The following is an 18872-nucleotide window of genomic DNA, read 5'->3' on the forward strand; positions in this document are numbered from 1 at the left end:
GTGAAGTATCCAAAATAGGCAAATCCATAGAGACAGAAAGTAGATTAGTTGTCTCCAGGTACTTGGGGGAAAGGAAGATGAGGGGGTTACTTTAATAGAGTGAGATTTCCTTCTGGGGTGATGAAAATATTCTGGAATAAGTGTGTTGATGGTTGCAAAACATTGTGAATGTACTTAATGCCACTGAATTTCACCTCAAAATGGTTAGAATGGTAAATAGTATGTATTTTGCCACTCACTACTTTTCTTAATGGGGTGAATTTTGTGTATTTTGCCACTTACTGTTTTTATTAACTGGGTGAATTTTATGGCGTGTAAATTATGTCTCAAAGCTGCTAAAAAATAAAAGGCACAGTAGCTTGGGTTAATCACCCAGAAACTGTGATGAGGAGAAAAATCCAGCCCCAAAGATCATATACTAGATGATTCTGTTTTTATAACAGTTTGAAATGGCAGAATTTTGGGAATGAAGGACAGATTAATAGCATCAGATGTTGGGGAGATGGTGGGAAGTGGGTTATAAAAAAATAAATTAAATATACATTTTTATATAAATATACATTTATATAAATATATAAATTTAATCATGTACTTATCTATAGTATCTCCTCTAAGTAAAAAAAAAAAAAGTTTGTTAAACTTTTATGTTAAAAATAAAAAGAGTAGTGGTGCCTGGCTGGGGGAAAAAAAAAGACAGCCTAAGGGATTCTTGTAGTGATGAAACTGTTCACTTTTTTGACTGTGGTGCTGAATATGGGATCCTGCACAGGCAGTAAAACTTTATAGCACTGAATACACACATGAACACATGCACACTAGCACAAGTAAGATTTGTGAGATCTGAATAAGCTTGGTGGATCGTATCAATGTCAGTATCCTAGTTGTGATATTGTACCATTATCTGCTAATATAATAGTACACTAGTGGGGGAAACTGAGCAAAGTGTGCATACGAGCTCTATAGCATATCTTACAATTACATGTGAATCCACAATTACCTCCATAAAAATTTCAGTTAATAAAAATGTGTAAGAATAACTATATATCTTTGAAAATTTGTTCTGTGGGCAAACTTCTATTAACATATAAAATGTACTCTTCTTACTCTTGTCTTGGCCCGGTTATAGTCTTATTTCCACAAGCAATACCCAAAATCAAAGTTCAGAATGGACCGAACTTACAGCAGGTTTTGTTTTGGTTTGACTTGGTATGATTCAGTAATGCAATATTTTCCAAAAATAAATAGGATGCCTGAGTGAAGAAAAGGCTTTTCTCAGGCTCTTTTGGCATCTTTTAGTTAAGTCACTTTTAGCAAAGAAAGATTTGTTATTCCTTCCTGTTCACTGATACTATAAAGTTAATATGTCACACTTTTATTTTATCAAAGAGAAAATATGATTTTTCAAAATGAATAAAAACCACATTTCTGTGCAGTAGAAATCATCCTGTTAACATCTACTCATGTTACAAAGATAAACAACAGGATTAACTGTTTACTTTAGGAGTGCAGTCTGGTTGTTTTTCAGGAGAAGAACACAATGTCCTGCTGTATCTGGTTTCCCGTCTGCCGAGCGGGTTGGTGGAGCTGGGGAAAGGCCCTCCACCCACTCAGCCCTCTGCTGTCTCTCTCTCCTGCTTTTCTTCCTCTTCCCTCCCTCTTTCCTGTGACTCTTCCTTCCCCCTGTTCATATCCAAATTCTCTTCCCTTCTCCCCCTTCTATCTCCCCCTTTCCTTTCTCTTGCTTTCCCCCCCCTCACTTTGTCCTCAAATTTCTTCCATTCCTTCCTTAAAATGGAGGCTTCGTAAGAAATTATAATGTGGAGAGAAAGAACCTTGTTGATCTTTAGAGGCTGCTTAAGTTGACACTGACCTAGAAGAAAGAGGCCGGACTGACTCTGATTCCGGGAATTCTTGGTGGACTGCTAAGAACTGCTCCCATAACCCGGGTAAACATCCCACATGTTCACGTAATCTCCCCTCTCAGTGTACACGCACACGCGCGCACACACACACACAGGCACGCACTGTTTCTTTTTCTTCTCTTGTGTTTCTGTGAAACTGAGCCAGTGAGTGAAAGGAAGGGGGAAATTGAATATTTTTCAAATGTTGAAAAAAAAGTTGAAACTTCAAAGAGGAATTAAATTAGAGTCTCACTGAAACTCCCCCTACAGATCAACAGTTTTGTTTTCCTTATTCCTTGTGCTTTGTTCTCATTTTTGCAGATTAAGAATATATGAATTTTTTAGAATTCTTAAATTAATTCTTTAATTAGCATGATCTGCCATTAAGCTGGTAAGAGAAAGAAAAAAACATTCTTAAAGACAAATATTAACTCCATAATGGACTTTTTATACTTCCAACATGATATGAATGTGATTGAACAGTGAACCTCTTATCTGTATTATTTTATGCTGCTGGGAATGTACTGTGGAATGTAGTTTCATTTGGCACCAGTTTTAGTCAGTTCTTCCAACATGGTCTGGGCCTCACCCTCATGGCTCAGAAACTCACGGAATCAAAGTCCTCCTGAATGACTCCTCATGGCTGAAACAGGAGATTGTTGAACTACTTTTTGACTGCTATCTTATTTTCCCCCCACTGGGAGGGGTGGGGTGTCTCTGGCTGGGAGCAGGGGCTAGCCTGAAGACCCTCAGCATTTTCACGATTGTTTCTTGCTTCACCCAGAAAGTGGGTTATAAAAAAATAAATTAAATATACATTTTTATATAAATATACATTTATATAAATATATAAATTTAATCATGTACTTATCTATAGTATCTCCTCTAAGTAAAAAAAAAAAAGAGAGAGTTACTATGGTCTGTCAGTGGTAGTGGCAAGGCTGGAACTCCAGCCCCTCCACTCCACTGCCACCCTGCTTTGAGTTGCAAAAGTCCTCCACTGAGCAGTTTGGATTTCCATGTTCTATGTGAATTAGCTCTGTCCTTGCCTGCTAAGTGGCTCAAGTCATTTGACCAGCCTTTGGATTCTACAACTTCTCTAATCCACATGTGGTCTGCCTGTCCCTGAGGCTCCTTTTACTCTCCACTACCACTTACCTCCTTAGAGAGCTTAGGCCAGTGTAGACTCTTCTCCGACCCTTACCCATCATCACTACCATGTTCTGTCTCCTCCTTGAAATGTTTTCCTAATGCATGCTCACATGCTGACAGAGACCAACGAGGCCAAGAGAGAACAGCAGTTGTGCTCAGGTTGGGGATCAAGGGTGGGGGTAGGGGCCACAAGATGAACTGACAAACTGGTGCCCCATCCTCAAGTGTCATCCCAGTGCTGCCAGACAACAGTAAATTGGAGCTTTGTATACAATCTCCCAATGTTTGGTATCTGTTAACTAATTTAAAAATGTTTTAACACTGTATAAACCAAAGAAAACATACCAACCAGCTGAACATGGCCTGTGAACACCACTTTGTAACTTCACTATTTCCTATCAGACATTTGTCTTTGATTAGAATGATGAACTCATACTGGTCTAAGGAGACTTTCTCTAAAAGTTCTCTGTTCAAGCCATCCTCCACCCTGTACCAAGCATTGTATTTCTGAAACAAAAATTTTATACACCTTTTAGTATCACCCCATTGTTGACTCATTGATGGCAGGAGGTAGGTGTGCTGGCTGGCACACATGCCAATTATTTACCACCTCTGCTCCCCTCTCAGGTCAGCCTCCACATGGCCAGCATCATATGGCCTTTACCCCCAGCCACTGTCAGGCATCACTGTGCCAGCCATGTCCAACCATGTGATTCCACCAGAATGATGTCTCTCTTTCCTTCCCCCAACCCAGTCCTTTCCTTCCCATCCCATTTTCTCCTTTCTTTACAAATGCTTATCAACATTTTAATTTTATTATAAATGTAACTTTAATTTTAAATTAAGAATAATCCACTGAAAAAAGAGTACTGCATCGAAATCACCAAATATTAGTCTTTACCTTATTATCATTTTCCTATCTTCCTTCTTTCCTCCCTCCTTCCCTCCCTCCCTTTTCATTTCTTTCCCTTTCTTTCCTTTTTTTCTTTTCCTTTTCTTTTGTTTCTTTTCTTTTCTTTTCTTTCTTTCTTTCTTTCTTTCTTTCTTTCTTTCTTTCTTTCTTTCTCTCTCTCTCTTTCTTTCTTTCTTTCTTTCTTTCTTTCTTTCTTTCTCTCTCTCTTTTCCTTCCTTCCTTCCTTCCTTCCCTCCCCCCCTCCCTCCCTCCCTCCATCTACCCCCCTCTCTTATTTTCTAGCCTTCTTTCAATTTCTTACACATGTAAAAGCTCTTTCCCATCACAGGATTTTGTATATTCTGTGTTCTCTGTTTTAAGTCCTTTTCTCTCAACCTTTTGCATGATTGGCTTGTCCCTCTTCAAGACTCAGCTTAGGGGCACCTGGGTGGCTCAGTCGGTTAGGCTCCTGCCTTCGACTCAGGTCATGATCCCTGGGATCGAGCCCCACATCAGGCTCCCTGCTCAGCAAAAAGCCAGGGCACTGTTTTAGTGTACAGTGAAAAACGCATAAGTGCCATTGTTATTAAGAATCTTATGGTGTTTATATCATGGCTCTGTGGACCTCTGTGGCTCACTGCATCTACTGTACTTCTTTTGTTTGACTTGGTAATTTTGTACTTGACTCTATTATTGTGTTCAAGCAAATCAAGAGATCTTTGAGGAAAAAGGGACAACTCACACTTAAGTCTACAAATTCAGAATGGGAAATTTCCAGAGACCCTCAAAACTTGTAAATATCCAGGGGGTCATTATTTCTAATGGAAGTACATTGAAGATAAAAATGGAAGACTAGCTTCTGGAATAGCAGAGTGAAGACACAGTGGATACTCTCCCTAATAAACATTTTAACTGGAGAAAGCTTAGAAATACTAATCATTTAAAGCCTCAGGAAATTTTCCTAAAGGCGTACAGTAAATGGAGAAACATTCCATCAAGAGAATCAAGAGAATCTACTATATTTCAGGAAGAACAAGGAGTCTGTGGCCCTTGAGCAATGACCTACCCCCCCCAACCCAGTTTGTTTTATGAAGACTATTGTGGGGCACTTACTCCAGGATTGCAGTCAAGAAGATGTCTCCTCTCCCCTCAGCACACAGTCTAGGGTACAGTTTCACTGCAGGAAATCTCCTAGCCCATGTTGCAGCTCTGCCCCAAGTGTGGTAGGCTAAGAATACTAGCCCAATTGTTCTACCCCAATTCACCCATAGGCTAGAAGCACCATACCAGAGAGGCACCCCCAGACGAGTACCACCCAGCACCCACTCTAGAGCAGAGGTGTAACCCCCAGTTCTATGAGTGACTCAGAGGTTTTGCCCAGAGGAAGACAGGTTATAAGGAAGAAGGGATTTCAGGCACTATGTAAGAGTGCTGACTTTATTTGGAACAGAGTACAATTCCGTGCCCAAGGGCGTTGTTGAAAATAATGGGGATCTTGGTGAAGAGCAATTCCAAGAGTACTGTAGCTCTGTGATACCATATCAACAAGGAAACGGCCAACCAATCAGAAGTTTAACAGCATCAGGGAAAAGACAGAGCCAAGAAGAACCCTCCTAGTATCACAGTTAAACTTTCAGGGTCAAGAAGGGTGTGCTTGCCGGAGGAGATAATGCTAAGTGACATAAGTCAAGCAGAGAAAGACAATTATCATATGGTTTCTCTCCTCTATGGAACATAAGAACTAGGAAGATCGGTAGGAGAAGAAAGGGATAAAGAAAGGGGGGGGCGGTAATCAGAAGGGGAAATGAAGCATGAGAGACTATGGACTCTGAGAAATAAACTGAGGGCTTCAGAGGGGATGGGGTGGGGGAATGGGATAGACTGGTGATGGGTAGTAAGGAGGGCACGTATTGCATGGTGCACTGGGTGTCATACGCAACTAATGAATCATCGAACTTTACACCAAAAGCCAGGGATGTACTGTATGGTGACTAACACAATATAATAAAAAAATATTAAAAAAAAAAAGAAGGGTGTGCTTGGTTGGCTTCATCCACTCAGGAACAGTCAGAGCAACCCACAGGGAAGATTTGGGATGCAAGCCTCAGACACTGCAGTCCTCAGCACCACCTCCAGCCACACTAGATGAACAGTAAGCTACTCTGCCCAGGAGCAGCTCCTAAGAAGCCAGACTTTAAAATAAACGACACACATCCCTGGCAGTCTGGCAGGCCCAAGGCCATACCCTCACATGAGTGATTAAAGAGGGGTAATATAAGCCCTGCCTGATGGAGAGGGATGATAGCAACCTCCAAGGTATATACATCCAATGGCAAAGAGTAAAAATCTAACTTCCAAGGGGTTTTAAGCATAAGTTTTCACCAAAAAGTGGCTTATGGTGACCGAGGGGCATGTGAAAAGATTAAAAACAAACCCCCCAAAAAATGGGGACAGGAGCATCAGATACTGAAGCCTGCAGGAAAAAGTAGTTCAGACAAGTCCGTAAACAACTGAATAAACTACCATGCAAATAACGACAGCATCAGCCCCTTGGGTAGAGGAGGAATCCATATCTAGAGTTGCCACAATATATTATAAAAAATGCTCAGATATCAAAAGAAAATTACAAAATTGGTGAAGAAACAGGGAAGTGTGACCCATACACAGGGGGAAAAGAGTACAGGCTATTGAAGGGGCCCAGATGCTGGACTTAGCAGACAAAAATTTCAAAGCAGCCATTATAAAGAGAATTCAAGGCATTCCTGTTCAGAGAATTCAAGGAAACCATGTCTCAGAAATTAAAGGCTGGTATGATGACAGTGTCTAATGAAATGGAAAATATCAGTGAAAAGATACAAACTATAAAAGAGAGCCAAATGAAAATTCTGGAGTTAGAAAGTATAACTAAAATGAAAAATTCACTAGCTTGGCTCAACAGTAGACTTCAGGTGACAGAAGAAAGAGAATATGAATCCAGAGTAATTGAGCTTGCACAATCTAAAGGAGAGAGAAGAAAAAAAAAAATGATGAGTGCTCACTTTGCTATCACTTATACTAAAATTGGAATGGTGCAGAAATTAGGATAGCTCCTGCACAAGGATGACACACAAATTTGTGAAGCATTACATATTTTGAAGACTTTCATCTAATTTAAAATTCTTCCCCAAAAGAGAATGGTAATTTAGATAGGATGTTAAAACTTAATCTCAAATTTACTACCCCAGAGTATTTTAGAGACTAAAAGGTTTGTGAAGACTTTTAAATAACTCAATCCTTATGGAGAATTAGAGCACACCAAAATAAATCATTTCTGTATTATTATAGAAATCTCCCAAATGGCAAATATCCTAAGGAGGAAAATAAAAGAATGAAGAAAATGAAACAGAACCTCATAGAAATGTGGGACATCATTAAGTGCACCAACATACATGTAATGGGTGTGCCAGAAAGTCGGGAGTTGGGAGGAGGGTGCAGAAAAATTATCGGAAGAAAAAAAAATGCAGAAGAAATAGTCGCTGAAACGTTTCAAATTTGACTGGTGAACTTTACTCATCTGAGAAGTTTAAGAGCTTCAAGTAGGATAAACCTAAGGGATCCATACCCAGACATATCATAGTCAAAATGTTGAAAACCAAAGGTAAAGAGAAAACCTTGAAAGCAACAAGTGGAAAGTGACTTATATAATAAGAGAACCCAGTGAGAAAAGAACATAGACATAATGGAGGCCAGACACAATGGAACAATATTCAGAATTTCAAAATAACAAATAACTTGCATCACACTGCTTTTTGGTCTTTAAATCCTGAGGTTAAGTGAGTAGGATTGAACATTAATTGTTTTTTGGGTTTTTTTAATTTTTTTTATTATATTATGTTAGTCACCATACAGTACATCCCCGGTTTCTGATGTAAAGTTCTATGCTTCATTTGTTGTGTATAACACCCAGTGCACCATGCAACACGTGCCCTCCTTACTACCCATCACCAGCCTATCCCATTCCCCGACCCCCTCCCCTCTGAAGCCCGCAGTTTGTTCATCACAAAATGAACATTAATTGTTTTATCTTAGGCTACTCATCCCCTCATTTTGGGTAGAACCAAAGACTCCAGTTGTTCATTTTGACCTGATTATAAGCCACAGAACCCTAATTTTTAAATAATTCTTTTTCATTCACAAAGTCGTGAGAAATAACATATGAGCTACAACATATTAAATAATGTCATACATATATGTGGAAATGTTTAGTTGTTTAAGGTAGATGGTAAATTCTTCTGGGTACCATGTGCTAAATATTGCTTATGCACAATGAGCAGACCTAAAACCATATGTTCATCAGGTGACTAGTCAGGCATTTCCTGGTATTCTAGGGTATAAAATATATTTGTAAGAAGAATTGAACACAGATTAATAATTACATGTGATTTTGATACATTTTTCTCCATAGATCTAGTAAAATATATTTTAGAAAAAATATTGTGAGCAGCATTTTGATAATAGTGATGATTTTCAAGGAATACCTATTAACATCTTTGAATTTTAGTATTTGATAAAACATAATTTGAAAATATTTTTAAATGGACTGTTACTTCTTGTTCACTTTCGCTGTCATTTTGTATACTGTTCTTTGAAAGGTTTCAACCAATTAGGTATTGAGAGAGTTTTGGTTTCTCTTATTCTTATCCTTTTACACTGTGCTGTCCTATAGGGTGGCCACTAGCCACAGGTGGTTTTTTACATTTAAATTAATTAAGATTAGATAAAATCTACAATTCACTTCCTTACATTAGCCACAACTGAAGCACTCAACAGCTCTATGTGGCTAGTGGCTACCACATTAGACTACACTTAATGTAGAACATTACATCAGCACAGAGAGTTCTCTTAGACCACATGCTTCTTTTGACTTACTGCTAACTACAGCAATATGTACATCAGTTTCACCTGTACTTGAAGTATGATAGAGGTTTAGCTCTGGAAATTATGTTAATTATGTACCATTTTTGTACATTTAAAGAGATATTTATATCAAATATGTTTATGCATTCATTTTATTTCATTGATTTTTTTAAAGTTCAATTTTTTAAAAAGATGTATTTATTTGAGAAAGAGAGAGCGTGTGTGTGTGTGAGAGAGAGAGAGAGAGAAAGAGACAGCAGGGGGAGGGGCAGGGGGAAAGGGAAACAAGCAGACTCTCCACTGAGTGGGGAGCCTGATACAGGGCTTGATCCCAGGACCCTAAGATCATGACCTGAGCCAAAATCAAGAGTTGAACCTTTAACCAACTGAGCCACCCAGGCACCCCTACATATTCATTTTATTTTTTGAATTTTATTTAATGCTGTACAGTCTTGGGTACAATACTAAATCTTTCTGATCTTCTGTCTTTTTTGTGCTACGTAAGGATAGTAATAGCCAGCCTAGTTCTTAGTGGCCTCTCGAGGGTAAGACAATGCAAATAGTAGAGAGTCTGGCACTAACTAACTGCCGTCATGATGATGAATTTCTAACCCACATACACTTAAGAAATTGTTACCTTCTGATTTGTAGGATAAATACTGCAATCAGGGAAGCAGACAAAAAAGTAAAGAAAGAGAATATTTGAAAAACACTCTTAAATAACTTGACTTATAGATCATGTACAAAACCCTCTACTTAACAACTAAACCATATGCATTCTTCTCATTTGACCCTTTCATAAAAATTGATTATCTGCTAGACCATAAAACAAGTTTCTACAGATTTAAAGGAATCATTATTAGAAAACACATTCTCTTACCTTAGTGCAATTAATTTAAAAATATGTATTTTAAATCCTTATAGAAAAAAATTTATATACTGCCAAATAACTTATGGATTAAAAACGAAACAATAATGGAAATTTTAAATTCCTAGAACTGATGAATAATAAAAATACTAAATATCAAAATTTATGTGATATCATTAATTTGATATTTATAAGAAATTTTGTAGTCTAAACAACTCACTTTAGAAAGAAGGAAGGCTCAAAATTAATGAGCTAAGCCTCTAATATAAGAAATAGTTAAAAATAGAATAAATACAAAGAAAATACAAAGGAGATTATAAATGTAAGAGTAGAAATTAATGGCATAAAGGAACAGTAAATAAAGCCCAGAGTTGGTTCTTTGAAATGTTAAGTAATTCTACGGTAAAATTCATAAAGAAAAAAAGAAGATATAAATAAATAATAGTATCGGCACAAAAAATAGACACATAGATCAATGAAACAATAGAAAACCCAGAAATAAACCCACAATTCTATGGTCAGTCTTCAGTGAATTAGGAACGAATATACAATGAGAGAAAGACAATCTTCAACAGATGGTGTTGGGGAATCTGGACAGCTACACGCAGAAGAATTAAACTAGACCTCTTCTTACACTATACACAAAAATAAATTCAAAATGAATGAACGATGTGAAACCTGAAACCAAAAAAAAAAGTGAAACCTGAAACCAAAAAAAAATCCTAGAAAAGAACATGGGCAGTAATTTTTCTGAAATCAGCTATAACAACATTTTTCTAGATATGTCTCCTGAGGCAAGGGAACTAAAAGCAAAACTATTGGGACTACACCAAAATAAAAAGCTTCTGCACAGTGAAGGAAACATCAACAAAGCTACAAGTAACCTACTGAATGGGAGAAGATATTTGTAAATGATATATCTAATAAAGGGTTAATATCCAAAATATATAAAGAATCAACACAACTCAATACCCAAAAAACAAATAATGCAGTTAAAAAATGGGAGAAGACAGGAACAGAAATTTCTCCAAAGACAAACAGATGGCCAATAGACATATGAAAAGATGCTCAACATCACTGATCTTCGGGAAAATGCAAATCAAAACTACAGTGAGATATCACCTCACACCTGTCAGAATGGCTAAAATAAAAAAGCCGAGAAACAAGTGTTGGCGAGGATGTGGGGAAAGAGGAACTATCATGCACTGTTGGTGGGAATGCAAACTGGTACAGCCACTGTGGAAAAGAGTATGGAATTTCATTAAAAAGTTAAAAATAGAGCTACCCTATGATCCAGTAATCACACTACTGGGTATTTACCCAAAAAATACAAAAACACTAATTCAAAGGGACACATGGACGCCTATGTTTTTTGCAACATTATTTACAATACCCAAATTATGGAAGCAGCTCAAGTGTCCATCAGTAGGTGAATGGATAAAGATATGCAAACACACACACACACGATAGAATATTATTCAGCCATAAAAAAGAACGAACCCTTTTGTTCGTCATTTGCAACAACATGCCTGGAGCTAGAGAATATTATGCTAAGCGAAATAAGGCAGAGAAACACAAATACCATATTATTTCACTTGTATGTGTAATTTCAGTAACGAAGCAAATGAGCAAAGGGAAAAAAAAAGAGAGAGAAACCAAGAAACAGACTCTTAACTATAGAGAACTGATGGTTACCAGAGGGTAGGAGGATGGGGAGATGAGTTAAATAGGTGGTGGGGATTAAGCTCCGGTGTTGTAAGAATTGTTGAATCACTAATTATACACCTGAAACTAATATAACACTGTATGTTAACTATACTGGAATTAAAATAAAAACTTAATAAAAATATACATATATGCTACAAATCTTAATTAATTAATTAAAAATGTAGACCAAATGGACAAATCCCTAGGAAAATATATCTTAACCAAATGTCTCAATTAAAAATTAGAAAGCCCAAATAGCCCAATTATCATTAGAGAAATTGAGTTGATAGTTAAAAATCTTCCCAGAAAAACACTAGATTCAATTCATTTTATTACTAAATTATTTCAAACTTTCGAAAAGCAGGTCATTCAAATCTTATACAGATTTTTCAAAGAAAAAAGAATCCGTGTCAACTGATTGTATGAAACTACTATAAATAGTCTTGATAGAAGAAGTAACACCCAGTGCTCCATGCAATATGTGCCCATCACTGGCCTATCCCTGGGTGTTATACACAAGCAATGAATCATGGAACACTACATCAAAAACTAAGGAGGTACTGTATGGTGACTAACATAACATAAAAAAAATTTTTTTTAAAAAACTAAAAAAAAATTAAATCTAGTTTGAAAAATAAAATTAAAGGTCATTATCACTCACGAACATAGAAAACTCCTAAACAAAATATAGCAAATAGGATCTTGGCTTTATCCTAGGAGTAAAAAATTGCTTTAACTTGAAAAGCTGTAGAGGTACCTGGGTGGCTCAGTCAGTTAGGTATTTACCTTCGACTCAGGTCATGATCCCAGGGTCCTGGGATTGAGCCCCGCGTTGGGCTCCCTGCTCAGTGGGGAGTCTGCTTCTCCCTCTCCCTCTGCCCCTCTTGCTTATGCTTTCTCTCTCTCAAATAAATAAATAAAATCTTTTTAAAAAAATAACTTAAAAAGGTGTAATTGTCATTTACAACATTAGCAGAGGAGATAAGAACATATAGTCATTTCAATTAATACGGAAAATGCATTTGGTAAGGTCCAACACCCATTCATGATTAAAAATATTTTTCAGCAAACTAAGAATGTTTAACCTGATGAAGGATATCAACCAAAAAACCCTACAGTGCATCATGATTGTAAAACACTGAAGACATTTTATTCAAAATCAAGATAAGGATGCTCAATGTCATTGGGTTCTCTTCAGCATTGTGCTGAAGGTCCTATAGTACAGCCAGAAAAGATAAATAATAAAAAAACATAAGGATTGGAAAGGCTGAAGCGAAGTTGTCATTATGCATAGATGAAATGATTACATAAAACTTCATAAAAAGTATTACAAATAATTTTAATAAGATTGATGGATTATAAAAGTTCAATACAGAACTCAACAGTATTTCTGTTCACCAGCAACAGAGCAACCAACAAACAAAAAACTATTTAAAAAATCAAACAAAGTCATAAGTGATCTAGCCATAGATCTACACAAAAGATGTTCAAGAACTGTATGGAGAAAACTATCATAAAATTGGCCTAAGGACCCTGCAAAGGAAAGATTGATGTATTTGTGGCAGCCACTGTGCTGAGTCCTGTATCATTGCTCGAATGCTCACAACAGCCCTCTCAGGTTCTTTTATTCCTGTGTTAAGATGAGTAAATTCAAGTTCATTCAATAAGTAACTTCTTTAGGGTCCCAGAGTTACTAACATGATATTTCTTTCCTCCCTGGGAAGCCATTTATGTTCCTTTGAATATGATGTTATTCATGGGGAATATCTCTGGTGATTCAGGAAAAATAAATTGATCAGGGGGCCCTTTTCTGTTCAGACCTGTCAAACTAGCACTGATTGTAGGAGATAGTATTTACTAAGCAGGAAGCAGCAACAAGAGGGTGGGATTCTTTGTGGCTGGCGATGAGCTAACTCTAGTTTGGACTGTCTGTTGAATGACACAGTTCCAGGTCATTTGGACCAATGAGGACAGTGAATCCACCTCAGGCCTGACCCAATGAGCTCCTGAGCTTCAGCTGTGTGAACAGGACAAGGTGGGGGAGTGTGTGGGGCCAGGCATGAACAAAAGAGGAGAAAGAAGTATTAATACCTCTTCTCTAGGGCAGAAGAATAAACAAGAGCAGCCTTCCTTGGCTATTTGAGATAAAGGCAAATATCATAACAGATTTAAGGAAAAGGTACTAGCTAATTCCTCATCTCTCCCTTTTCAACACAAGCAACCAAAAATTCTCTCTAGTTTTATAAAGCAGATCCATGGAGATCTTTATATTCATCTTTACTTTTGCATACATTAACAAACAACAATGCTTACAAAAAACAGTGCTGGATGCATCAGTATAGTCAAGCAGTCATTAATTGAGCTGTTATAGGGCCGCTCTTACAGGAAGCCTGAGGCTTCCTCCTTAGGAAATGAAGCCTGATTCCCCAAGGTTCTGCCTCAGCCTCCCTAGTTAAACATGGAGCAGAGGAGCAAGTCAAGTGATGGGGTAATTAGGAAATGAGGAAAAAAACATTGAAGTATTCCCTCCAGGAGGCTGTGGTATGAAATGGTCTGTGGACCAAAAAAGACATTATAAATTCAACACAAAAATGTATACATCCTTGCGTTCACATGGCATACTGTTTTAAATAGGACAGTATTATGAAAGAGTAATCTTTCATTCTTTCCCACTTGGGGTTCTGATTAAAGTCATACAGTATCAAACAGTTAATAAAATTGTTTTCAAGTGATTTAAGAGTATTTCCTTTTCATTATTTACATTAGCAGCCTTTAAAATGATAATTTAGCATAAATTCCTTACATTCTGACCTTAATATTCTAATATGATTCTTGTCAAACATTAAAAATATCTTTTTGGAGTATCTGGGTGGTTTAATCAGTTTCATGTCCAACTCTTGATTTCAGCTCAGGTCATGATCTCAGTGTTGTGAGATTGAGCCCTGCGTTGGACTCAGTGCTGGGCATGGAACCTGCTTAAGATTCTCTCTCTCCCTCTTTCTCTGCACCTCCTCTCCTTTTTCTCTATAAATCAATAAATAAATGTATCTTTTGAAACTTACAGAGTGGATAAAGTTATTTTAGATAAGTGGCCTCATTATGGACTAGTTACAATTTATGTATATCTTAAATAGTTTGACTTTGCAGTGGGAAAACTCATTGCCCCTCTATAAAGATTAGATTTAGGTATTCTGGATTTATTGTCATCATGTGGTTTGCCATGAATTTATTCCTTGTTGCCTTCTTGGTGCTTGCCCTGCAGACTAGAATGCTAGTTGCTCTGGGATGCTGTCTCCAGTTCCACTCTGAAAAATTAATCAGTCTTCTACATTCCTATAACTTGTTACTGTAATGTGATATTATGGCACAAAAATACCAAATTGAGTGCCTTTCATTTAAGACCTGATTCTCCTCCCTCCTTACTATCTTGGGTAGGCTTTTTTTTTCTTTTTTTTTCTTTGTTTTTTTTAAATGATTTTTTATTATATTATATTAGTCACCATACAGTACATCCCCGGATTCCGATGTAAAGTTCAATGCTCCATTATTGGGTAGGCTTTTTAAACATTCTGAGCTCACTTTCCTCATCTGTCAATAATGCCTAGTTTCCTCAGTTGAAGGATTTAGTAGATAATATGAGAATGCTGTAATTAGCCATAATACATTATATTAGTGTTAGGTGTTAATGTTGCTCAATGTTTTATTTGATTCTCTATTATATTTTTATTTGACCCCTTCCCTCCTTACATATCCTACAAAGTATAAGCCCAGTAAGCTTCAAATGAATGCATTAGTGAGTGAATATATGAATGAATATTTCTGTGAACACTGCAGTTAGGTATTATGTGAGTTTGCTGTGTGTGTTCACAACAGAGCCTCATTCGTTCTCTCAGACATGGAAGGAGTATTTATTGAGAGCCTGCTATAGCTCAGATAGAGAACATGGGAGCAGTTTCAACCCTCATGTTTTCAGGGTGGAATTAGTAATTTTTATGTGGTTCCTTATAATGGAGAAGATTTCATCAAAAGAGTAAGATTTTAAGTTTTGTTTCATGAAACATCAATAATGTATTTTTTTAAATATCCAAATATATTCATAATTTCATACTCTGAGAGCTGTCTCTAAAAGTAAGTGTTTTTCAGTATTTGTCGAAGGTGCACGAGAAAGCATGTGCTTAGATGATATCACAGTTTTCCTTTGAAAGTCCGTGTATAATTACAAGGGGAAATGCTTTTTTGCAAAGCATAATATTTTTCTAATGGATTTTTAAGCATTTGATTCTTCCCTGTTGTTTGCCAGTTTTTAGCACAATGAGTTGGAACCAGAGGTACCTATAAGTTTTCCTGTCTTTTCTCCATAATTATCCTATGATTATCCAGTGGAATCTTCTTTAAGTTTGTCTCCTCAACCCTTTTTTCTTTGTTATTTTTTTAAAGATTTGTTTATTTATTTTGGAGAGAGAGAGTGGGGCAGAAGCAGAAGGAAAGCGAGAGAGATGCAGGCCTCAATCCCAGGACACTGAGACCATGACCTGAGCCAAAATCAAGAGTCTGAGCCCAACTGACTTGAGTCCCCAAGGCACCCCACCCTTTTTTCTTTAACCAACTTTTTGAAGGTATAATCTACATGCAATACAGTTTACATACATACAATAAAATGCACCCATTTAAGCAGTGGGTTTTGACAAATGTATCTGCCACCTAATACCAACCACAGTGAAGACATAGATTATTTCCATAACCCCAAAAGTTTCCCATACCCTCTGCTGTCAGTCTCTCCTGGCCCCAGTTGCAGGCAGCAACAGATCTGCTTGCTATTACGGTGGATTTACTTTGCCTTTTATATATTTTTCATGTTTTTTTCCCACACAGCACAATGTTTTCAAGAGTCATCTGTGTATCAGTACTTTGTTCCTTTTCACTGCTGAGTAGTATTCCACTGTAAAGATATATCACAATTTATTTATCCATTCAGCTATTACTGAACACTTGTCCTGTTTCCAGGTTGGAGCTATTTATTTATTTTTTAAAAATATTTTATTTATTTATTTGACACAGAGAGAGAGAGCACAAGCAGGGGGAGTGGCAGGCAGAAGGAGAGAGAAAAATGGGTACCCTGGCTCAGCAGGGTGGGTCTGGATCCCAGGACCCTGGGATCATGACCTGAGCCAAAGGCAGAGGCTTAACCAACTGAGCCACCCAGGTGCCCTGGGCTATTATTTAATAAAGCTACTGTAGACATCTGTCTATAAATTTTGTGTGGACATATGATTTTATTTCTTTTGGAAAAATCCTAGAGTAGAATGGCTAGCCATGTGATAAGTATATGTCTAACTTTACTAGAAACTGCCAAAGTTTTTTCTAAAGTGGCTATAACATACATTTCCACCTAAAATCTGATAGTTTCATTTCTTCCACATCCTCAACAAAACTTGATACCACCCACCTTTTTTATTTTACCCTTTCCAGTGTATGTGTAGTGGTATTTCATTGTGGTTTTAACTTGCATTTCCCTTATGACTAATGGTATTGTGCATCTTTTTATGTGTTTATTGGCCTCCTGTGTATGTTCTTTAATGAAATGTTTATTCATATCTTTTGTCCATTTTGTTTTACAATAAAATGAGATTCACATAATATAAAGCTTATGGTATTATGTAATCACCACTTCCTTCTAGTTCCAAAATATTTTAGTCCAAAAGAAAATCCCATACATAGAAACAGTTACTCCTTATGTCTGCCTCCACCTACCCCCTAGCAACCATCATTTGTGTTCTGTCTCTGTGGATTTAACTAGTCAAGATAATCCATAGAAATGGAATTTGTGATGTTTTGTAACTTTACTCCATTTTTGATAGGATTGTTTGTCTTTTTATTCTTATAGAGTATTATTATTTTTATTATCAATTATAAGTTCTATAGTTCTTTATGTAATCCAAATACAAGTCCTTTGTCAGATGTATATTTAGTAAATATGTTCTCCTAGTTTGTGGTTTGCCTATTCATTTTCTTATTTATTTATTTATTTAATATTTTTTATTATATTATGTTAGTCTCCATACAGTACAGTACATCCATGGTTTTTGATGTGAAGTTCTATGATTCATTAGTTGCGTATAACACCCAGTGCACCATGCAATACGTGCCCTCCCCACCACCCATCACCAGCCTATCCCGATCCTCCATCCCCCTCCCCTCTGAAGCCCTCAGTTTGTTTCTCAGAGTCCATAGTCTCTCATCCTTCATTCCCCCTTCTGATTACCCCCCCTTTCTTTATCCCTTTCTTCTCCTACCGATCTTCCTAGTTCTTATGTTCCATAGATGAGAGAAATCATATGATAATTGTCTTTCTCTGCTTGACTTATTTCACTTAGCATTATCTCCTCCAGTGCCGTCCATGTTGCAGCAAATGTTGAGAATTCGTTCTTTCTGATAGCTGAGTAATATTCCATTGTATATATGGACCACAGCTTCTTAATCCAGTCATCTGTTGAAGGGCATCTCGGCTCCTTCCATGNTAAAGATTTTATTTATTTATTCGACAGAGATAGAGACAGCCAGCAAGAGAGGGAACACAAGCAGGGGGAGTGGGAGAGGAAGTAGCAGGCTCATAGCTGAGGAGCCTGATGTGGGGCTCGATCCCAGAACGCCGGGATCACACCCTGAGCCAAAGGCAGACGCTTAATGACTGCGCCACTCAGGCGCCCCTTCTTATTCATTTTCTTAATAGCATCTTTTGAAGAGCACAAGTTTTAATTTTGATAATTTCAAAATAACTGATTTTTTAACTACCCCAAGTTTGCAACGATTTCTCTCCTGTATTTTCTTCTCACGTTTTAATTTTCTGTTTGGGTCTATGATCTATTTTGAGTTAATTTTTGTGTATAATGTGAGATAACAGTTAAGGATTTATTATTTTTTTTTTTTGGCGTTTCCAGTTTTCCTATTACCTTTGGTAGCAGATGAAAGGACTAAAATAGGGGCTCCTGGGTGGTGCAGTCATTAAGCGTCTGCCTTTGGCTCAGGGCGTGATCCCGGCATTATGGGATCGAGCCCCACATCAGTCTCCTCCGCTGGGAGCCTGCTTCTTCCTCTCACTCCCCCTGCTTGTGTTCCCTCTCTCACTGGCTGTCTCTCTCTGTCAAATAAATAAATAAAATCATAAAAAAAAGAAAGGACTAAAATAAGAAAAACAGGGACACCTCTTTAGCTCAGTTGGTTAAGTGACCAACTCTTTATTTTATCTCAGGTCATGATCTCATGGTCGGTCCTGAAACCGAGCCTGTCCTCGGGCTACACACACAGCTTAAGATTCTTTCCGAAGAAGAAAGAGAGAGAGAGAGAGAGAGAAAGAAAGAGGAAGGAAGGAAGGAGGAAGGAAGGGAAAGAAAGAAGGAAAGAAAGAAGTGAGAAAGAAAGAAAGAAAGAAAGAAAGAAAGAAAGAAAGAAAGAAAAA

The 18872-nt window shown here is 37.3% G+C and overlaps 1 protein-coding gene and 1 non-coding gene across 13 annotated transcripts in view; both read left to right on the top strand.

Annotated features, from left to right (window-relative positions):
* Positions 1-18872, top strand: part of SPIDR (scaffold protein involved in DNA repair) — a 502027-nt gene that overhangs the window by 401320 nt on the left and 81835 nt on the right. The window lies entirely within an intron of this gene.
* LOC117797723 lies at positions 6976-7079 on the top strand. Its single transcript, XR_004622669.1, has one exon. It is a non-coding gene; the product is annotated as a U6 spliceosomal RNA (small nuclear RNA).

The sequence above is a fragment of the Ailuropoda melanoleuca genome, unplaced genomic scaffold, assembly GCF_002007445.2.
Source record: "Ailuropoda melanoleuca isolate Jingjing unplaced genomic scaffold, ASM200744v2 unplaced-scaffold11384, whole genome shotgun sequence".
NCBI classification, from domain to species: domain Eukaryota; kingdom Metazoa; phylum Chordata; class Mammalia; order Carnivora; family Ursidae; genus Ailuropoda; species Ailuropoda melanoleuca.